The sequence below is a fragment of the Herpailurus yagouaroundi genome, unplaced genomic scaffold (assembly GCF_014898765.1).
Source record: "Herpailurus yagouaroundi ecotype Mexico unplaced genomic scaffold, PumYag 188, whole genome shotgun sequence".
Classification (NCBI taxonomy): domain Eukaryota; kingdom Metazoa; phylum Chordata; class Mammalia; order Carnivora; family Felidae; genus Herpailurus; species Herpailurus yagouaroundi.
This window is the reverse complement of record NW_024412419.1, coordinates 1726422-1749486: the sequence shown is the minus strand read 5'-3', so window position 1 is coordinate 1749486 and position 23065 is coordinate 1726422. Positions and strand designations below refer to the sequence as shown.

At 59.9% G+C, this 23065-nt stretch overlaps 1 long non-coding RNA gene across 1 annotated transcript; it reads left to right on the top strand.

Moving 5' to 3' along the window:
- Window positions 1–2739: 2739 nt before the first annotated feature.
- LOC121044030 (uncharacterized) lies at window positions 2740–12898 on the top strand. Its single transcript, XR_005797070.1, has 3 exons — window positions 2740–2883; window positions 10013–11708; window positions 12069–12898. It is a non-coding gene; the product is annotated as an uncharacterized LOC121044030 (long non-coding RNA).
- The last annotated feature ends 10167 nt before the right edge of the window (window positions 12899–23065 follow it).

The following is a 23065-nucleotide window of genomic DNA, read 5'->3' as shown; positions in this document are numbered from 1 at the left end:
CGCACGGCTTCAGGGTCCCACCGTCTTCTCGAGGGTGTTTCTGAGATGAGGCAGCAGATGCTCAGAGCCATAAAGACGATCACTCACCGTGCGAGCTGAGCTCCTCCTGAGTCTCTGCTCCACATATCTGCGTGGGCGGCGTCTGTCCGCCAAGAACGGGGCTGCTGTCCCAGCCTGGAGGCACTGGACGCACCCCTCGGTCAAGGGAGGCATCGCTCCCACACGCGTTGGAAAAGGACTTTGACAGAAGGCGTCCCAGGCAGGCCCCGCGGCACCTGCCTGTCTGAGGTCAGACACGAAAGGACTCTGAGATCAGGGAGCATGTCGTCCTCAGCTGTTGTTAGGACAACGCATCCCACAAACGTTCATTGAGCACCTAATCCAGGACGCCCCGGAACCAGCAGCTGTGGGCGCCGAGGACGGGCACAGAGACGCGCCTGCCCGCCTGCCAGGGGGCCTTGGGGATGCCGGCTCTTGAGGCACATCAGGAGGGGTGGGTCAGACGGGAAGAGGGAGCCGCTGTCTCCTGGAGAGACGCGGGAGGACAGGAACAAAAACCCGCCGGGGAGGCCTCAGGACAGACCTGCTCCCGCGGTGCTCACACACAGACTGTAAACAGTGGAGCCCAACGTATGGCATTGAGCCGGTGGGGCCCTTGCTGTCGTGTGGGTGGGGGGCCCTGGAGCCCTGCCGGGGCCCTGAGGCCCCTGCAGCACCGTCCTTCCTGGGAGTCCTGTCCCCGCTTTTTACAGGGGAAGTGGCCTCGCTCACACGCACGATGCGTTATCCGGGACGGAGCTCAGGCTCTTATCGTGGGGCCTCTGTGGTTCTCCTGCAGGGGCCTGGGGCTCGTGGGGGCAGCACGTCCCTCGTGGCGCCCTGTCCCGGCCTCGGCCCTCCGCACTCCTCGAGTGGGCAGCTGGGAGGCGAGAGGCTTTAGGGCCGGGCTCCCTCCATCCGTCGGTGCTGTAGCTGGGCTGAGCCAGGACACCCAGGCTCCCGGAGAGAGCAGCCTGCTCGGGTGTGACCCGGGACAAACAGCAGGGGCTTGCTTCCAGAGGGGGACTCGGCCGAGGGGGGAGCATAGCCTCGGGGGTCAGGATTGCCGCAGGGCAAGGAGGGCTGGTCCCGCATGGCTCCCGGCACCTGAGCCCCCGCCGGCTGCTGCTGACCACGTGGCCTCCCTTCCTTCCGTGGCCCCTGTGCCGGGCATCCACGGGCTGCGTCACTTAACCCTCAAGTGCCGGAGGGAGACGCTCTGCCGGGCCGGGCCTCGGCGGCTCCGGGTCGGGCTGGGAGGAGGTCCGTCTGACCCTCTTGCTGCAGGACCACGCAGCCTCCTTCCTCTGGTTGGACAGAGCGCGTCTTCTTCCCTGAGAGAAAACGAGAGACTGACATCCCCGGACACAGACAGGATGCCATTCCTAACCCACGGCAGCCTCTGGCTGGGCTTTTCTCTGCATGGGGCGGCGGGTGAAGGAGGAGGGCGCGTGCGGTTCACGGCGCCCCGATCGGGTGGGCAACCTGGGCCCCTGGAGGCTCTGCTGGGGCCAGCGGGGCGGGGGAGGGCGTCACGGTCTTGGGGTTTTCGGGCGGCTGGCAGAGGCCCCTGGGGAGGGCTCCCGTCCACACCCAGGTGGCCCTGGCCACGAGCTCCCCGCAGTGGGCCGTCAGGGCTGAGGTCCGGCAGGCTGGCCGTCCCACTCTCGGCCGGGGGCTGCACTCCTGCTCCTTCGCCCATCACCCTGCTGCAGGCTTTGCTGTGTCCCTTCCCGGGGATGCCCTGAGCAGACGGCTGTGCCCTGGAAGTAAAGGGAAGCGCTGAGGCCCCCCACGTGCACGGGCTGCGGCAGGGGCTGGGGCTTGATGCCCCTTTTCCCTGGCTCTTGGGGCGGTCCCTCCCTGTCAGCCCAGGTGTCCCATGGGTTATTGGCAGGACTGACTCGGGGCCCCCGGCAGAGGGACGCCCTGTTGCTCTCCAAGCCAGGCTCCAGCCGGGTCCCTGGACACCTTGAGGTGCCTGCCTGAGCCCTTACACAGCGCGTGCCAGGGAAATTGACTCAGGGTCCTACCTCCAGTCCTGGAGCGTCGGGGGCAGCTTGACCGGCCAGTTCACGGGAGCTAGTTCCTGCCTCTAGGGTGGCTCAGGTGGGACAAAGCGGTAAGAAAGGCTGGGGCCGTTTTACTGCTTCTACAAGAATGATAGAAGGAGGGGGGAGTCTCAGGCCCGGCGGCTAGAAGAACACTTATGTAGCAATTCTGAAATGTAAGTGGCGCTTTATGCACACACGTTGGGGAAGGAGATGATGAGGGCTGGCCGGGCTGTGAGCTGGTTTCCTGGGGCCGTCAGAACACGTCCCGTGGATGCGCAGTTTACACGACACTAGCGTGCCGGGCACGTGCTGGGGGCTGGCGGTCGGGGACTGGGGCACTGCGGGGGAGGGGGAGCGGGAGGGGGAGGGGGGGCTGGGTCCTCTGTGGCCTCCCTCCCCGGCGGGCACACTCTGTCCTTTCCCGGTGTTTCCATGCGGTCCCTCTGCGTGTGCCTGTGTTCTACCCCCACTCGAACAAGGTCACCAGCTAGATAGGATCGGGGCCACCCTAGTGACCTCATTTAACCTCCGTCTCCCGTCTAAAGACGCCGTCCGCAAATACAGTCCCAGTCACAAGTGCTGGTGCTCAGGGCTCGAACAGGGGAGCCCGGGGCGGGGGGGGCGCCGCTCAGCCGCAGGAGCCCGTGGCGCTGTCCCAGGGCGGTGCCTGCCTCTCGCCTGGAGAACAAGAAGGGGTTCCCTGCACACCGTGCTCTGCTGGGAGAGCGCGGTTCTGGGTCAGAGGATGGAGCGCCAACAGACCTTGCAAGGGGAGGCGCAGGCAGGAAAGGTGAGTGTGTGCGAAGCCCTCGCAGCCCCCAGTAGACCCCCGGGCGGGGACGAGGAGGCACAGATCAGGCAGCCCGTGCGTGGTCTGCACGCCCTACGTGCATCTCTCCCGCAGACGTCATCGAGTCGTGCTGGGCTGGCGGCTCCCGGGGCTGCCGGCCGGAGGAGCCGCGGTGCGGGCAGGGCCTGGCGGCCCCGCGGTCACAGTGGACAAACCGGCACAGGCACCTGGCGACGCCCATTCCCTGTCCCTTCCTGGGAGGGCGGCCAGCCACCCACGCCTGGGCAGTTTCCGAAGCGTCAGCGCCCGTCTCTGCTGCTGCAGTGGCTTTTGCGTGACCGTAGCGTCCTCTTGGGAGGCCGTCAGGGTCCCAGGCACGCTGCTTGGGCCGCACCCACTGGCACCAACCACAAAGCCATCCGCCCATGGCATTTCAAGCCTTTGCCTAAATGGTGGCGGGAGAAGCTGAGCCGGATGCAAGCAGTGCCCAAGGTGAAAGCGCCTTTGGGGGAGGAATGGGAGTCAGAAGGCGGACCGCAGGAGAGGGAGCCTGCAGTCAGGATGAACCTGGCCTGTGCGGGGCAGACCGACCCACCCAGCTGGAGCCCGGCCAGCCGTGCTTGGCGCCCCTGGGTTCCCGCCCGCCCGGCCCCGATTGAGGGAGATGTGGGGGGACGCTCCCGAAGGGGGCACGGGGGCCGCGGACGGTGGGATGCGGGGACCATGCGCCCGAGAGGGATGTGCCTCTGGGTCCTCCTGAGATCAGTGGAGACAGCGTGGGCACCCCTCGTCTGGCCCCTGTGCACAGGGTCCGGGTGCTGGGCGTGAGAGTGCAACAGCGTGCCCACTAGAGCACCAGCCAGAACAGGAGGAGCCCCGGGGTCACCCCCAACATCGCCGGATCGGGAGCCCAGGCGGGAGTGTGCTTTCGAGGCAAGGTTACGGAGGAGCTCCGAGGCCAGGCCTGCAAGACATCCCTTCCCCGAGCGCTGGCCGGAGGGGCTGGAGCCCAGAAGGGACATGTCCGGCCTGGCCTGCCTCTGAGCGCCCTGCCCCGCCTGAGGAGAAACGTCGATTATGCGGGAGCCCAGGAGGCTGGAGATGTCACCCCAGGGAGCCTGACGGGCAGGAGACCGTGTCCCCGAACACAGAAATGGTTGGCAGGGCTCCATGCCAAGTCGTGTGCCCTGGGATGGTCGCCGTGGGCAGGACTGGCCGGCCCCTGCCCCCCAGCCCCCCTAGCTGGTGTCACCAGGGAAATCAGGTGACATCAGTTTTGCATCAAGTGTGTTCAGAGGTAATTAATTCCCTTCTCCAAACGCTATGGAGACTGGTCACACGGGGTCCTGGTGAGGCCTCTGCCCTACGCAGGGCACCGCCCACCCCCGGGCTCAGTCCACCGGCGGCCGTGTTGATTCCAGCATCACTGCATGGGATACGCAGACAGGAGACCCACCCGGTGGTGGACCACACAGTGGGGTCACAGGCACTGTCAGCACGTCCTCACGCCTGATCCGGAGGTCACGGGGCGAGGCGGGGGAGTGGCCGGGAAGCAGGTGGCGAGTGGCCCTGGCCGGCGGGACGGCTTCCCTGGGGAGGCCGCAGTGTTTCCCGGGCAGCGGGAGCAGACGAGGCGAAGACAGAACATGGGCCAGGGAGCCACTCCACGCCGGCAGGGGGACGTCCGATGGTCCACCCGTGCTGTCTCTGGTTTATGGCGAGGCCTGGGCAACGGAAGGAGGGCGTGCGGCCTGGCGGCGGTGGGGCATATCCGGAAGCAGCCTCGGATGTCCCCCATTCTCCCTGCGCTGTCCCGACGGGGACACCCTGTCCCGCGAGACCCCAGTGTACCGTCTTCAGGGACCGCGTGGAGAACGTCCACCAGCTTCACGCGCAGAGGAAGTCTTTGTCTAAACAGCGCCTCGCCTTTTTTTCACTCCAAGAGGGGAGGCTCCGGAACCTGAACGTGAATGCAGCAGGAGAAAGTGCGGCACCGACCCAGCGGCCCGCCGGGAGAGGCTGTGCCGCGTGTGGTCGCCATGGGGCCAGCCGCAAGCACTGTCCTGCGGGAGGCCTGTGCTCCTTCGTGTCTCCGTCTACACAGAGGGGCCGAGAGGGTGAAAGGTGGGGGGGTTGGGGGGGGGGCTCCACACCACGGAAGGGCAGGATGAAGAATCTCCCCAGGCCGGGACGGGCACCCGGCAGGGGCGGAAGCCCTCTGATCTGGGGCTGGGGTGTTTATACGTGAGGGCTGCTGACGAGAGGGCTTCTCGGAGGAGGGGACGGGGTGAGGAACACTTGGTAAAGCTGTTCTCGGCTGTCGAGCTGCCTGCCTGTGGTGATGTGTCAGCCAGACGGGGCCGCAGTGCCCAGATACCTGCCCAGACGGTACCCTGGGGGTCTGGGAGGGCATCTCTGGAGAAGAGTGAGATTTGTTTGTTTTTAATGTGAAATTTATTGCCAAATCGGTTTCCATACAACACCCAGTGCTCATCCCAAAAGGTGCCCTCCTCAATGCCCCTCACCCACCCTCCCCTCCCTCCCGCCCCCCATCAACCCTCAGTTTGTTCTTAGTTTTTAAGAGTCTCTTATGGTTTGCCTCCCTACCTAACTTTTTTTCCTTCCCCTCCCCCATGGTCTTCTGTTAAGTTTCTCAAGTTCCACATATGAGTGAAAACATATATCTGTCTTTCTCTGCCTGACTTATTTCACTCAGCATAAGACCCTCCAGTTCCATCCATGTTGCTGCAAATGGCCAGATTTCATTCTTTCTCATTGCCAAGTAGTATTCCATTGTATACATAAACCACATCTTCTTTATCCATTCGTCAGTTGATGGACATTTAGGCTCTTTCCGTACTTTGGCTATTGGTGAAAGTGCTGCTATAAACACTGGGGTGCAAGAGCCCCTCTGCATCAGCACTCCTGTGTCCCTTGGGTAAATTCCTAGCAGTGCTATTGCTGGGTCATAGGGTAGATCTATTTTTAATTTTTTGAGGAACCTGGAGGATAGTGATATTTGAGTTACAGGCAAGTAAAGCACAGGGCCCTCCCGGCATGGGTGGGCCTCACCCGATCCGTTGAAGGCCCGATGGGAACAGAACACTGACCCAAGGGCGGGTGAGGAGCGCTTCTCGGCCGGCCCGTCTTCGAGGAGGGGCACGTCTTCCGTTCAGAGAATGCAGATTGGCCACGGGCTCTCCTGGGTCTCCAGCTAGCTGACTGAAAATCTGGGACTCCTCAGCCTCCATAATCTGGGAGTCAGATCCTGATCATCCCTCTGTGTATGGATGCACACACACACACACACACACACACACATGCACGCACACATGCGCGCACACGTGCACATGCACACGCACACGCCTCCTATTGGGTCTGTTTCTCCAGACACTACTGCTGTCTAACAAACCACCCCACAGTTAGTGGCTTCAAACAACACACACTTCTTGTCTCACAGCGTCCATGGCTCTTAGCTGGGGCTCCTGCTCAGGGTCTCAGAGCTGCAGTCAAGACCTGGCCAGGCTGCATTTCCTTTGGGAGCTCATCTGTGTGCGAGCCCACTCCCAAGGCCACTCAGCGTGCTGGCAGAGTCCCTTTCCTTGTGTCTGAGGGGCAGTAACCCAGCTTCTGGCTGTCAGCTGGAAGCCATCCTCTGCGATCAGATGTTGTCTGTGGCTCCTGGAAGTTGTCTACAGCCACTAGAGGTCATTTGCAGCTGTTAGACGTCATGCATAGCTCCTAGAGGTCATTGTGGCTCCTAGGGGTCAACCATGGCTCCTGGACATCATCATAGCTCTTAAAGGTCACTGTGGCTCTTAGAGATCATTTATGGCCACTAGAGATCACCCACAGCTCCTAGAGGTCATGGAACTTCTAGAGGTCATCCATAGCTCCTAGGGATGGTCTGAACTCCTAGGGGCAGTCCTCAGCTCCTAGTGGTTGTTCCCAGCTCCTAGGGTTTGTCCCCACATCCTAGGGTTTGTACACAGCTGCTAGGGTTTGTCCCCAGCTCCTAGTGGTTGTCCCCTGCTCCTAGGGTTTGTCCCCAAATCCTAGGGTTTGTCCCCAGCTGCTAGGGTTTGTCCCCAGCTCCTAGTGGTTGTCCCCTGCTCCTAGTGTTTGTCCCTAAATCCTAGGGTTTTCCCCCACCTCCTAGGGGCCGTCCCCAGCTCCTCACGTGAACTCTCCCCACAATTCAGCAAGCAGCAGGGTCACCTGCAGAGCACCTGCCAAAAAGAAGCCTCACACAGGTGCTGTGGTCACAGAAGCTTCTCCCCCATTGTGGGGGAGGTCACAGGTCCCTCCACACTCTCAGAAGAGGGGCCTCCCAGGACATGTCTGTCCACCGATGACACAAAGTGTCCATCCCTAGGATGTACAGTCCTGAGGCTCACCCGGGGTCACCTAGGTCACATGATTATGTTTTAAGTTGTAATAATATATTTCAAGACTTCGAGTTTCTCTTGGGTTTGACTCCTAAAAAATTTAATCTCCTCTCACCTCAACGGTTTATTCTTGTCAGCTGTGTTGCTTTAATTTACTGACACTTGTCCCATGGTGCTTCCTCATCCCTCAGGTCAGAAATTTTCCCAGAGATCTTTCTGTGGGCTCTGCCCTCCCACACTCCCGCCCCGGCGATGACAGCATCTGTGCCACATGCTCCCCGAGAACCCGAGTTCTGTGGCCCGAGCTGGAAGCAGGGCCTCCTCCGGCGGGTGTCCTGGGGGGCCAGGCCCGGGGGCTTGAGTGGTCAGGACAGCACGAGCCACGAGCGCTCGGCCGTGGCTGGCGTGGACTCCATACCAAACGGCATCATCAGAAACGCACGTGCACGTGGACGTGCAGAGTAGACTCGTAGGGACGGTCTGTCCCTCTCTCTGCTCTGGGCGGCCCCCCTTCCGGCCAGTCCCCTCCCAGGTGCCACGCTGTCCCCTCACGTGCCACCGCAGCTCGTGCCGGGCCCCGTGGCGGGAGGGTTTCCGTGTGCTCGCTCTCCCACGTGAACAGCACCCGAGACCAGAACTGGCCCCAGGCCCCAAGGGCTTGGGCTCCTTCTTTTTCCGGAAGGGACCCTGCCCACCTGGTCTGGCCCCGGGGCCTCCCCCGGGGCTGCCTGACTCCCTCCCGCGCTTTGCTGAGCTCACCGATGTGCGGGATGACGGTGAAGGCAGCAGGGCGCCCCCCCGGCAGACGTGCCCCCTCACCGGGTGAGGCGGTGACCCCCACGTCCCACTCTCCAGCTCCGGGGGATCTCCTGTGGCCTCCAGCTCCCCCACTCCCTGCGCCCCTGGGCTGCATCATAACGTCTTCGTGTGAATCTCCTCTTGCAATCAGACGGCTTGGCTGACAACCTCCTTCGCGTGTGTATCTGTGTTTACACTCCCGTCACTCTGTCGGGGTGAATTCGTACAGTTGGCAGGTGCTGCTTTCCTTACACTCGCCTGTTTCTGGGGGGCCCCTGCCCCCAAGCCCCGGCTCTGCGGCTCCGTCCCGTTCACTTCCAGCCCCCGCCTCAGGCCTCCCCTGATCCCCGCGGAAGGGGTCTTGCCCCTCGGCGGGTCCGCGACCACACGTTGGACACTCACGTCCTGTGTCGCTTTGACCTTGCACCACGGTGGTTTCCACCTGCACCAGCTTCCCTGGCACGGTCCCAGCTCACGTTCGGCTTCGCGTGCTCGCACGGGTCAGCAAGGGGAACCTGTCACCGGATGAGAAGCTGTGTTCCAGCCTCCGACCTCCACGGTGGCCGGCCGGCGCCTGGCAGTCTGACCCTAGGTTTCCCCAGGTGGAAAATGGGACCTAACACCTGCTTCGAGACTGGCGAGCTCCGTTGCAAGAAACTGCCAGCACAGTGTGAGAATCCGGGAAATACGGCCGCTGCCCCCGTTGTCATTGGCAGTAGTAGGGACAGATGTTTGTTAGGTGACTGAGTGCGAAGAAACTCCTGAAGGAAGGAGAAATGCAAAGGAAGAGAGAGAGAACAAACCAAACCCCAGCTCTCAGAAAGGTCTGTGTTCCCAAGGCAGCCGCGTCCTCTGCCAGCCCCCTGGGGAGTCCGTCACAAGTCTTCGGAGGTCCCTTGTCGTTGCTGCTCCCCTAAGAAGGAGCGCGATCCGACTTCAGCCAGGTCACGATCTCGCGTGATCTCCCGTGATCTCGCGTGAGTTCGAGCCCCGCGTCGGGCTCTGGGCTGACGGCTCGGAGCCTGGAGCCTGTTTCCGATTCTGTGTCTCCCTCTCTCTCTGCCCCTCCCCCGTTCATGCTCTGTCTCTCTCTGTCCCAAAAATAAAATAATAAAAACATTGAAAAAAAATAATAATAAAAAAAAAAAAAAGAAGGAGCGCGAGTCCAAGGCTTTCGGGGGCAGTGGTTAGAGATTTTAGGGTCTCAAAGATAAGAATTAGAAATTTCCCAAAATTTTAAGTGGAGAAGGAGGTATCTCTCTGTGAGTTTCGGTTCAAGTCTGGGCCGGAACGGTACTGATTCACCTGCATTTTCTCGGGACCGTCCCCTTCAGTGCGCGCAGTGGCACGGCTGATGTACACGCGGTCATGAAGCCGTGCTTACAGGACCGCTTCTCCCCGCCCAGGGGGTCCCCACGTGCGTCCACACCGCGTTCACAACCCGCGCGAAGCGAAGCCCCAGCCGGCCTCCGTCTTCTCACCTCTGCGTCCGGAGCGTCCGCACCCCCTGTCCATTCCGCATTCCCTCCCCGTTTTCAGAGCCCGAGCCCGGGAGGGGGAGACAGGACCCAGAGGTGCAAGCGGCTTCCAGAAAAGCCGCAGGGCTTGCCGGCCAGGCCTTCCCTGGCTTTGACTCGCTGAGGCTGCTGATGAGGGTGTGAGAAATTCAAGGGCAGGGTCTGCACTTCGCATTCCCAAATTTATTACGGAGGTGGCAGGGGTTGGTGTGTGTGACTCCTCGCACATCTCCAGAAATGAATTTCCTGACATTTTGCTCTTAAACAAAATGTATATGTGTTACCCGTCAAAAGCAGGTGATTTGTACGTTCTGAGATTCACGGGTTCTAGGAGCTGATCTTCAGCAATATGCTTGATGGGCCATTAGAGACAAGATTTACTTGGTATTTGTCCTTTTTCCAAATCTGCACATTTATTTAAAACAGCGTCCCGGGCTCTCGGTTGAGGAATGGTCTCAGACCCAGCTGCCGCACACCGGGGCCCCTGCCAAACACCGATGGTTCACAAGGTGAGGGGATCCAGGGAGGGGAAGCGAGTGGAGTGAAAGGTGGGCGAGGCGAGGGGCCCGTGGCATTCTGCCGTGCAGAACGTGGTGCGAACACACAGAAAGCAGGCGGAGGATAGAAAAGGGGCAAAACTCTTCGCGTCCCTCAGTTTGCAGAGCTGTTTGCCTCAGTCCGTCCTCCCCCAGCTGGTGAGTCGCGGGGCGGGCTGCATCCCGTCCAGCAGGACGCAGAAGGAAGTGGGATGAGCGAGGTGTGGTCTAGAGCCCCGTGGACGTGGGCCGGTGGTGACCTTTGAGTCCCACGTGGTCCCCAGTCCCTCCGGGAGCCAGCAGGGAGCCAGTTTGTCCTCCGGGCCGCAGGCACCCTGGTAACCGGGGACTTCCACACCAGGGGAGCACAGTCTGACGGCCTGGCTGCAGGCTGAGGTCAAAGCCGTGACTTAGTGGCTGGAGGCCCGCGTCTGAGCGGGGCTCTGCTCTGCTAACCCCCAAGTCCCCTCGCTGCTCTGATTCTGTTCTCGTTCCCAGAAGGAAGGGGCTGGGCCAGTCGGTGCCCGAGGGCCTCACAGGCCACGGAAACTTCTGATTTGTCCTTCCCCCCACCGGCCTCTCCTCTTGGTGCACACACGTTCCCAGCTTAGGGACAGCTGGCTGCCCTGGTTTCCCCCCTCCCTGCCCGTTCCTCACCCTCCACCGGCCTCTCCTCACCTCTGGGACTAGCGCTTTGGCCGGCCGGGCCCCCCCCCCCCCCCATCTCCCCGGTTGTGGTGTCGCTCGGACGGGGGCTCCAGGCCCTCCCTCCAGCTCACGCCCAGCCCGAACCCGCCGACCCTCTGTGTATGCTACCACCTGTCCCAGAGCCCTTGGCTTTGTGCCGGAACCGAGCTCCCGACCTTCCCGCCTCCCCGGTGGGGCCGCCTCATCCTTCTGGAGCCTCAGCCCCTGCGGTGACCCCGACTCCTCTCTGTCTGTCACACGGAACCCGGCGGGACGGGCTTCACCCCATGACCACCCTGGCCGGCTGGGCCCGCTGCTGCCTCCAGCCGCAACCCCTTGCACCGTGCTCTGCGCTGCACACGGCAGAGGGAGTCTCCTCGAAAAGAGGAGTCGGTGATACATCGATGCTTCACGTCCCCAGGTGGCCTGCACTTGGTGTCAACACCCAGCCCCTTGGAGTGGCCCGGAGCCCCTAACGCTGCGGACCGCCTTCTTCCCTGACCCCGCCCCCGAGCTCGCGCCCCAGCCCACCTTCGGGGCGTCCACGTGCCTGGCCATCTGCGGGTAGCCCCGCCCCCAGATGTGTCCGCAGCTCTGTCCCCCGCCCCCCCCCCAGGCTTCCCCCCGGGGGACACCGCCAGTGCCCGTTCCGGCGGGTCTCACACCTCAGGCCGGCCCGTGCACCCCTGGTCCTCACCCCTCTACAGCGTCTCCACAGCACGCGTTACCTCGGCACAAACACTGCAGTTTTCCCGTTCGTCTGGTCTGTGCTGTGTATCACAAACCACACAGGGCAGAGTCTTGTGGTGACCACTCACGAATCAGACACGAGGAAATATCCTGGGCTCTCGGGTTGGCTGGTGACGTCGGGTGTGGCGACGGGGCAGCGACCACAGCAGGTGACAGGTGCTTGGGGGTGCGGCCGGGGCGGCACTGGGGACAGATCATCTCCTTGCATCAATGACGGCAGGAGGCCGTGGCGGACAGAGGGGGCAGACCTAAAACCCCTTTATAAGGGGGCCGACCGCCAAGGGCCTGCTGTCCCGGGCAGCTGGCCATGTGGCAGGGAGCCCCGGAGAGGGGTCGGGGAGATGCTCACCAGGGTGGAGAGGCCCCTTCCAGCGGGCAGGTCTGGAGGAGGCTGATCTCCACCCTGCTCGCCCGGCGGGATTCTGCTCCGCCCTTCCCGCTGCCTCGTGCAAACCCCCTCTCCATCCTCTCTCCTTCTCACATGTTTGCTTGGATTTTTAAATCTGCAGGAGGATGAGGTGTAACAGCTGTCTCCTCAAAGGCTTGCTGTGGATATTGTACGAGGCCACCGGCGAAGCGGGCGGAGGGCTGCCCACGGCCAGTGCCCAGTGAGGGTCGGTGCTCACGTTATCCAGGGGTGTGAATCGCTGGGATCAACTCAGAGCCACAAGCAGATGCTACTGAAGGTCACGGTTGGTACGCAGCATCCGCGGGTGGGAACAGCAGCCCAGGCCCTGAGGGCTGGGAGCTGCGTGGACTCGAGGCCCCAAAAGGCAGGACGGGCAGAGTGTGGCTGGTGAACAGACCCCCCCCCCCCGTGCTGGGCAGACCTGTGGCCTCGGGTCCTGACACGGAGGCCCCTGGAGAAGGAGCGGTGGCCCATCCCTTCGGCTCTCTAGGCTCACTGGTGCGGCTTGAAGAAGACCTGTGTCCTCGTGAGGGCAAGGGTACCTTCTTTTGGGCAAATCCAGATTCCTCTGAGCAAATCCGGTGGTGTTCCTTCCCTGAAGGACGCAAAACCTCAGTGTGGACAGCGACCCACGAAGCCCCTCGGTCGCTTCTCTGGCCCCTCCCCTTGCGTGGTGTCCGTCCGGAGGACAGTTCCCACGGGGAAGAGAAACCACCCAGAGGGGACTCAGGTCACAGTTGGAGGCTGGCCTGCACTTGGGGCCACTTGTCGGTCAGCTGCACGGAGACACCTCCTCCCTCACTTCTGGGGCGGTGACAGCGCCCAGCGCTCACTGGCCTCCCTCCTGGAGGACGACGAGTGTCCGCATCCCCCGGCAGCTGCAGGCGCTAACAAAGCAATCCGAGGTGACCCGGATCTTGGTCCTTTGAAGACTTGGTGTGTTTTCTTGTGTGTTTGTTTTAAAGTTTATTTTTATTTATTTTGAGAGACAGCTGGACAGCAAGCAGGGGAGGGGCAGAGAGAGAGACAGAGAGAGAGAGAGAGAATCCCAAGCAGACTTTGTGGTCAGCATACAGCCCGATGTGGGGCTCGATCCCAAGAACTGTGAGATCGTGACCCGAGCCGAAATCAAGAGTCAGACACCTAACTGACTGAGCCCCCCAGGTGCCCCTGAAGGCATGGTTTTCTAACTGCCTTGAGGTTCCGGGCGCTGCCTGCGGTGGTCTGACTTAGGTAGGGCCCACACTCTCCCTTAATTCACTGGACGTCCGCCCTCTCGTTCATCACACGGCAACAACCGTGTGGTACCCAGACCGCGGCCGGGACCCAGGCACAGCCAGGTTCACCAGGCCGGCAGGGCCCGGCCGCTGCTCTGACGGGCTGAGCCCAAGACAGAGGTCCTGCCTGGGTTGGGATCGGGCCCCGAGCAGCCAGGCCGGTGTGCACCGGGACGGGGGCTGCTGTTTCCGGGACTTCTGTGGCACAGGAGGCCCCGGGCTGTGTGCAGTTAATGTCGTCGAGGAGGGTGCAAGGCTCTTACCTTCCCGCTCACGCACAGGCCGCCGAGGCACAGAGAGCTGCACTTGTAGCTGTGAGGACATTTCAAATCCAAGACCTTGGGCCCCAGAGCTGAGGCTTCCGGCCGCGGTGTCACCGTCCCAGCCTCGGGCCACAGTTATGGAGGGCATCTTTGGGGCCCGGGCCTTCATGCCACAGCGAGCCTGCTGCGTCAGGACCACCTCGTGCAGCTCTGACGGCTGTCCACCCGCCTCCTCGTGCTTGGGATCAGACCTCAGGGCCGGTCCGAAGAGCACTCAGGAGGGGGTCTGCTGGGAAAGGCTCCACCCCATCTCCTGGCCTGACCACGGCCGCGCGCCCCAGGCGGTCCCCGGGGGGTCACCGTGAGCACACTGCCGAGAGGCATGGGGCTTCGTAGGCGAACACGTTTCCATGCAGCCTCTGCGTCCTGAGAAGGAAAATCGAATGCAGTTCACAGTTTTGCATTCAGTTCTCCACCGGGGTCAATTAAATACCCACACTTGTCCGAAGCAGGAGAGCATCAGCTAAGACTCTTAACGGCTATTTCCAAGGTCCGGTGATGGACCGAAACATCCCGAGGTCAGGGCGGCAGCCGTGACCCCGAGGTCGGGCCGGGGCTGGGCCTTCCGGGGGCGGCGGGAGGAGGGACACCTCTGCATGACCGTGCGAGTGGCTATTTTCCACCCGAAACCCAGACGCTTCGATGTTGTGCATGAACATACTCTACATCTGGGTCTGGGGAGAATGTGGAACTCAGTTCTTGTTCGGTAAGTAATAGAAAGTTCTTGTGGCTTTGTTTGGTCTAAAATATGCCACGATCTTTTTGCCAGTGGAGGATAAATTCACGAGGGAAAACAAGAAATGTGGGAGATGCACTTTGAGCACAAAACCCGCAGGGAAGGGAGAGCTCCATGCGTGCCAGCCGCGTGTCAGGCGGGCTGCGTCAGCTTCCTGCGCTCACCCTGCAGGCATTGGGGGCCTGGCTCCGCCCCGGCACCCCTAACTTCCCCCCACAGTGGGTGCGACTGGTCCAGTGACTGCTTGTGGGGAGCTGCTGTGTGGGGGCTCACGAAGGCCCCAGAGAAACAGCAGAACTCACCCAGCCCCCGCGGGGAGCGGCCGCAGACACTCCCGACAAGCACAGCCCAGATGCACCTGCTCCGGAGCCCAGCAGGGAAGGCGCCATGGAGGGGCTCCAGCCACGGGGGGACTAACCTGAGGGTCGCCGCGAATGCTTAGGAGCCCGGGGCAAGCGAACGGCTGCAGGAAGGCCGGGGACGGTAGAGAGCATTACGAATGAAGGCAGAGGAGGGAATCCAGGGAGACTTCCAGGAGGAGGCCTCATCGTCTGGGACCTGAAAGGTGGGGGGTTTGGACCTGCCGAGCTAGGGCCTGGCGGCTTTCCCGGGGAGGACTGACCTCTCTGAAAGAGGGATGCACGCACGGCCCCCAGAAAATGTCGGGAGCAGTGAGGTTGGTAGGCCCCCCACCACCGACGGCCCCAAGGCAGCGGGCTGAGTGCCAGCCGGCCGGCCGGCTGGGGCGCTGGCTCGCGAGGCCGGGGCTCTACCTCCCCAGGCATGGGCGGGTGTGGAAACCGGGAGCTCCTGGCGTGCACACGTCCATGATGGAGCTCAGGACCCATGCTGGGCGCCCTGTGGCACGCTGACTGGTCATCCCGTGGCATGTCTGATGCAGGACTCAGCAGATATCACAGGGTCCCCCCACCGCCGAGAGCAAGGCAGCCACTCCCGTGGGGACACAGAGGGTAAAACCCCCGAAATCATCCAATGCAGGGAAATGAAGGAGGCGTGGGAGGGCTTTGGGGCAGGAGAAAGTCAGCACAAATTCTGCCCTGAGTGGCCATTTCAGAGGACAGATGTGAGCCCGCGAGCTGTGTGCGTGTATGTGTGAGTGTTGAGCATGTGGTGTGTGTGTGTGTGAGTGTGCGTGTGTGAGGGGTGTGCATATGTGCACGTGCATGTGTGAGGCGAGGTGCGTGTATCCATGTGCGTGCGTGCGTGTGAGCACATGCATGCCTGAAGGTTCCTCTGCCTTGCACACCTGCCTCCTGGAAATCTGTGTGTTAGGCCAGCTGAGCATGCCCTGCAGCCTCGGGTTCATGTGGGTGCTGGGGGGCCAGGAAGTGGGGGGTGGGACTGGGCTGCGTCCTCCCCCTGCCTGTCCCCCGCGGCCAGGCCCCCCAGTAGGCTCGGAGGGAGAGCGGGCCTGCATCCTGGCGTGGCAGGGGGACAATCCCATGACGTGGGGAGTCAGTCCCCCTTCCTTAAGCCCCAAACCCGGGTTTTAGGCGGGAACTCAACTTGGCATCCATGCGTGACGCCCCCAAAGTGTGGGCAGATGCGCAGAATGCGTTCACTGAGAGGACATTTTCACGTGGTGTCTTTGCTTTCCAACAAATGTCGGGTTACTGATCTGAGTTATACTTTCGTGATCCGAGGGCGGGACGCATTTTCTTCTATTTGCACTGAGAGGAAGTAGAAGTTTTGCCGACACCTCCTGTCTCCCACGTGCCACGGACACCGGGGAGACGTGGCCGGCGCCCGACCCGCCGGCCGTGGTGGGAGGCCGCCTGCGTGGGGGATTCTGGTGCCAGAGGACGCGCCAGCTCTGAGCGGCGCTCCTGGTGACACTCCGGGGCTGGCCAGGAGCCCGACGTAGCCAGGGGACCCTGTGACTCTCTACTTACGGGAACACAGTCAGGTCCCCCCCTGCACACAGCTGCTCCTCTCTTCCCTCCCAGAGACTGAGCTCTGGGAGCTGGGGGGCCGCTTGGAGAAGGAGGGGCTGCCCTTCTTGGGGGCCCCCGGGAGGAAAGTATGGGAAGGAGCGCACAGGCACACTCTGTTAGCACAGGTGTGGCTCAGGGTGGCCTGGAGGTCCGGGGCAGTGGGGGGTATGGCCGCAGGAGCTCTAGAGGCGGGAGAGAATGGACACGGGTTGTGGTGTGCAGGGAGAGTCCCCGATGGGCCATTGACACAGTCCCTCCACCCCCGCCGTGCAGTCACATGTCCTCTGAGCTGTCCAGTGGAGGGAAACCAGTCGTCTCCCAAGCTGCTGCTGCTCTTATGTCACACAGGACTTGTCCCCGGGGGCGAGGGCGGTCTCGTTAACAGAGCCACTCCTGTCCCTGCAACCAGTGTGGCCGCTCAGGGCTTCAGGGACGGCTGGGGCCTGGACCCTGAATCCGCCTGGGACCCTGCAGTCAGGACAGCTAGGGTCGCTGGGGGCGGTGCAGGTGGGGTCACGGGGGGGGGGTGCAGGAGTGGGGGGCCAGCCAGACGTTGTATCAAAGTAAACCAGAGCTTTCAGCCCTCACAGCTGCCAGCATAGGAATCGGACCAGCCTGTGGAGTGAGCTCCCCGTCGCTGGCAGAGTCCTGGGGGGCTGAGGGCGGCTTGGGGAAGGGGTAGAGAAGGGCTTCCCGAGTCGTCCGGAGGGCGACCGGGGCGGCATCTGGGTGAGGCCTTGGTGGGTTTTCTGGGCAGCGGTGGTGACACGGGTCTCACTCTGACCCCTAGGTCGGGAGGCCTCAGGCCTGAGTGTCAGGGCGCACGCTTGAAGCGGACCAAGGTGAGGTCGGGGTGGTGCGGGTTTCGTAGGGCCGCCGTGCCCGGTCAGCGCATAACTTGCAGCTCCCAACACGAGTTCGTTCCGTCACCGTCCGGAGGACAGGAGCCCCCGATGAAGTGTGGCAGGGCCACAGGCCCTGAGCTGGCTTCCTGCACCTCCAGCTTCTGGGCCTCCAGGCACCCTTGGCTTTTGGCCGCACCACCCGGCGCCCGCCCCTGTCATCGTGAGGCCGTCTTCCCTCTTCTGTGTGTGGATTTGTGCTACATCTTGACAGATTATCTCTTGGGGGACACAGCTATCCAATCATCTCTCGGGTTATCTCTTGGGGACACAACTCAACCCTTCAGGCTGGCTGTGCGCCACTCCCAGGGGAATTAGTTTGGGGCGGGCAGGAAACCAGGCAGGCGCGGCAAATAGGCAAATGACAATTTAACGACAGTGGCTTCTCTGCCACTGTGCCTTCATGGATGTCACGGTCTGTCACCGGACCGGTCCCTTCCTGTGGCCCTAAAGCAGGGCTGGCCCGGCCAGCCACCTGGTCACTCCCGCATGGCTGTGGGAATGACGGCCCAGCTTGTCTCCGGTCTCGTACGTGGGTTCTTCATCGTCCGCGTTCCTGCACAGACACTCCTGGCAGGGCCCCCGTGGGACCCCTGTGTACCAGACACGGCCGTGGTCCCCGGGACGGCACCGGCCACACTGCTGGGCTCCAGGGCAGTCTCGGGGGTGACCCTGGTGTGGCTGGATGTGTGTCCAGTTCACCCGTGAGTGTGTTTCTGGACTCAGGATGAAGGACCCACCAGCCTTTCCACGGTATTTTATAGACGTCGGTTTCTGCGAATCTGAACCAATTTTTCCCGCCATCTTTTATTTTTGGTTCCACTTGTTTTCTTGGTTTTACTTTTTTTTTGTTTTGTTTTGCTGCAAAGTCATATGCTCCCAGGATGTTACTTCCATTTTGAAATGACTATTTGAACTTGAACGTATTAATTGACGTAGTTGTCCAGGCCAGCCATTGCCACCGAACTCCGCCAAGGGCGCCAGCAGCATCCCACAGGCCCTTATTGTCATTCTCCCTGATGTAGACTTAAGACGCTGACGCCCCACAGTCTGCACAGAGGGACAGGGCTATCATGACGCGCTGGTGCAGGTGAGGACCAGCAGGAGCCAGCCGGAGTGTCTGCACGACAGGGCGCGTGACCGGGGGCGCAGCTGGGCACGGGGTTCGCTAGGACGATCCCGGGAACAATGGCTGTGGTCCAAGGAGCTGTCTGCTCTGTGATCTCCCTGGTCCATGGACTCCCCTTTGAGGAAGAACAACATTATTTCCCCCTGAGATGGTGGGAGGGCAGGCTCTGAAATTGGGGTGCTTGTTACTCTGGATGTGACTTGTGATCCGGGACCGCTGCAGCCGCGCGGGGAGCAGGCAGGGCTCCCTCAGTTCTGAGCCAGGGCTGTGCGGGGTGGGGGGTGCCCCTGGGGCAGGGACTGGCTGGCCCCGATGGGCGGGGGCAGGTGCGTTCCCGTGGGGGGGGGGCGGGGGCCCCTAGCGTGTGGGGACCCAGCGTGCACGGTGGATTCCGGCCGCACGGGATGCAGCCAGAGTGGGCCCCTCCTTGGCACGTTGGGCAGACACAACAACCCCTCTGAATCACGCTTTCTCCCTCCTCGGTGGGGCAGCTTCGAGGGCGAGCGACAGCTCCCTGAACTGAGCGTGTGGTCAAGGGCGCGGGTCGCGTTGGAAAGGGCACAGAGTGGCACGCACACATACGGGAAGAGAGGGGGCTCAGGGAGCAGGTTGTGAGTCCCGCCCCCTGGCCTGACTTTGAGCAGAACCCAGGTGGAAGGATTCTGGGTCAGGGGCCCGGGGCCGTGGGCGGAGCCAGGCCTGGCGCTGAGCTGAGAGCCACCCCCAGGAGGGCTTCGTGACAGCAGAGATCTCCTCCAGGCCTGGTGTGCGCAAGCAAGACTAAAAAGCTGACTGAGTCCCCAGAGGCGTCAGAGGCGGCCCCCAGGCAGGGCAGGGAGGCTGGGGGCTGGTGCGCAGGGAGGGCTCTGGGAAGAGCTTGGAGCTCCAGGGCGAGGCTGACGCCCCGCCTGGCCATGCGGGCAGTCAAGGCTCCGCCCACAGAGGGTCGTGCGGACCCTCTGCAGGTAGGTCCCGGTAGGGTTCCTACCGTATTCCCCGCCCTGGCTTTGTGAGCCTACCGTCCAGTCTTTTCTCGTCTTTTCTCGCAGTGTCCAAGGTGGTGACAGGACTCACCTCCCACAGAGCGTTAAGTAGCTGCAGAGGTTGGCGGTTTTCCAAGGCAGCGAGGCCTGCAGGGGCCACGGGGAAGGCTGGAGCCATCCTGGTCCGTGGATTTGCAGAGGGAGAGGTGAGCCTTCTCTGGATGCTTCCTCCTACACACGAGGAGAGTGATGGCCGGCTTCCGAGCCATTTTCTCATCACCTCACACTGAGCCCTGAGAGGCTGTGACCGGCATTTAAAATGCCAAGTCCAATCCCACGGGAAACAGACGTGCAGGAGAGACGGCCCCTGGGCCTGGACGCTGGAGGAGACCCCACGGTTTCTCCTCACGTGTTCCCGCTGCTAAGCCAGCACCAAGAGCCCCCCGTCCAGGGCTCCGGAGTCACCGCCATGCCGCGGCCAAGTCAGGGTCCCTGGGGGTAGCCGCCCGTCTGCGGGTCCCTTCCCTGTGGCTAGGGCGGGTAACACGGCGGTATTTGGAAGATAAATCTGACTGGGGACGTGAACAGATTGTACAAGTGAACGTAATCAGAATGATCAAGATAGTATTAGCGCTACTCGCTTTGGGAGTAGGCTTTGTTCTTGTGACCAGGCTGTCACTGCATATTCGTTTCTTAAAAATCAAGTCTTAGAGGCTAAAGACTGGGATTGTGATGCCTCCCGCTTTGGTTTTCTTCTTCAACATTACTTTGGCTATTCGGGGTCTTTTGTGGTTCCACACAAATTTTAGGATTGCTTGTTCTAGCTTCGACAAGAATGACGATGCAATTTTGGTTGGGATCGCATCGAATGTGTAGATTGCTTTGGGTAGTATTGACATTTTGACAATATTTATTCTTCCAATCCATGAGCACGGAATGTTTTTCCATTTCTTTGTATCTTCTTCTATTTCCTAAATAAGCTTTCTCTAGTTTTCAGCATACAGATCTTTTACATCTTCGGTTAGGGTTATTCCTAGGTATTCTATGGTACTAGGTGCAATTGTAAATGGGATCAGTTTCTTGATTTCTCCTTCTGTTGCTTCATTATTGGTGTATAAAAATGCAACTGATTTCTGTACATTGATTTTGTACCCTGCGACTTTGCTGAATTCATGTATCCGTTCTAGCAGACTTTTGGTGGAGTCTGTCGGGTTTTCCATGTATAATATCATGTCATCTGCAAAAAGTGAAAGCTTGACTTCATCTTTGCCAGTGTGAACAAATCAGGAGACTATAGATGCTGGCGAGGATATGGAGAAACGGGAACCTTCTTGCACTGTTGGTGGGAATGCAAACTGGTGCAACTGCTCTGGAAAACAACGTAGAGGTTCCTCAAAAAATTAAAAATAGATCTACCCTATGGCCCAGCAATAACACTGCTAGGAATTCACCCAAAGGATACAGGAGTGCTGATGCAGAGGGGCACATGTACCCCAATGTTTAGAGCAGTGCTTTCAACAGTAGCCAAATTATGGAAAGAGCCTCAATGCCCATCAACTGACGAATGGACAAAGAAGATGTGGTTTATATATACAATGGAATACTGCTTGGCAATGAGAAAGAATGAAATCCTGCCATTTGTAGCAACGTGGATGGAACTGGAGGGTATTATGCCGAGTGAAATAAGTCAGGCAGAGAAGTACAGATACCATATGTTTTCACTCATATGTGGATCTTGAGAAACTTAACAGAAGACCATGGGGGAGGGGAAGGGGAAAAAAAGTTAGGGAGGGAGGCAAACCACAAGAGACTCTTAAATACAGAGAACAAACTGAGGGTTGATGGGGGGTGGGGGAGAGGGGAAAGTGGGTGATGGGCATTGAGGAGGGCACCTGTTGGGATGAGCACTGGGTGCTGTATGCAAACCAATTTGACAATACATTATATATATATATATATATATATATGTATATATATATATATATACACATATATATTTTAATGGGTATTTAGTTTTGAGACAGAGAGAGACAGACCATCAATGGGGGAGGGTCAGAGAGAGAGGGAGACACAGAATCCAAAACAGGCTCCAGGCTCTGAGCTGTCCGCACAGAGCCCGATGTGGGGATTGAACTCACAAACCGTGAGATCGTGACCTGAGCCGAAGTTGGACGCTTAACTGACTGAGCCACCCAGGCTCCCTGACGATAAATTATATTAAAAAAAATAAAAATAAAAATAAAAGCTCCATTCCCCACCCCCCCCACACACACACAAAATAAATAAATAAATAAAATAAAAGGAAGTCTTGTCTCCATCAACACATTCTTCAGTCTTACTTGTGCGTAGCCTGGAAATTACCCTGGGCCATGAGGAGCGGCCCCCCCCCCCCAGGCTCCCCACGTCGTGGTCACCTCAGAGGCCCATGTCCCACCCGCCCTCCGCAGCCCAGGGACAGAGCTGCGCCCACACCGCCAGAGGCTCCCGGTTCACACGGGCCTCGCCCACACCTGCAAGTGATGCTGACCCCAGACAGACTGGGCAGGTGCCCAAGGGCTCCCTCCAGAGCCCCGCACCCTGGCCCTCTCCACCCCTCCCCCCCCCCACACCCCAAGCAGTACCACGTCACCCCTTGCACCAACGACTCACATAGAAGGGAGCTTTATCCCAGTTTGTGAGGGAAACTTTCATTGGAAAAGTATACAATCCAGGAGAGATTTGGGAAAATACAAGCGGTAGCTTAGAAAAATCCTATGTGACCCTGTCACCCAGAGTTGACTGTGTGAGCCTTTCCGCGAGTGTGCCCCCTTCTGGTGAATGGAACCAGTGGCTGTAGGGGTGTTCCCGCAATCAGATCACTTTCATTTTTTTTGCTTTATAACCTCCTTTTATATCTTAAAATGTGCTGGAGTATTTTCCACATCATTATTAAATAGTCCCTACGACATTATCTTAGTGGCTGCTGAGTGTTCCGCTGGAGAACACGCCCTCCCTCTCGATTTTTCCTTTTACATTTTTCTTCACGGTGTGCACATCTGTCAGACACGTTATGAGGTATTTAATCGCCTCTTGTCTGTGTCCTCAGCCAAAATGGGGCCTCAGCAGGACATGGCATTGCTGGGATGTCTGCTGCTGTATCTCTGGAACACAGAATACCCCGCAGCACATAATAGACACTCAGCAAACATTTGTTGTGTGAGTGAATGGATGGAACCAGTCTCCCGGGGCAGACAGCTCAAGTGCTGTGCAGTGATCCCCCTGTCCGTGCATCTCTGAGCGTATTTTGCTGTGGACTCAGGGCACGTTCTTCAATGCGCTGTTTCTAGGTAAAAAAAAAAAAAAGGATGGATATTTACGTACCTCCTGATAAAAATGGCCAAATTAGCCTACGTTCTTACCTTCCGCGTAGGAGAGAATTATGTTGTTCACTTCTTCCCAAATACCTGTTTGCATTTTTTCGCGTCTCTGTTCATTTTATGGACACACTGTACAATGCTTATCTTAATTTGATTAATATGTGTAGCGAAACGGGAAATCTTCGCATATGTATTGAGCGTCTACACTTGCAGCCGCCTGTTTATTTTATCAGTGCCTGTGTTTCTTATTTCTTCGTTGGGTTTATTTATTTCTTAAGGATGTTGGTTGGCCTGTTACAGGCAGCACACGTTTTTTGTTTGCCCTTTGTCATTAACTGTCAGGATATTTTACGGCATCACTACGTCTGTGTGCGGTCAGACGCGCCCCTGCCTTTCTCTACGACCGCACAGACACGTTGTTCTGACTCTTGACTGC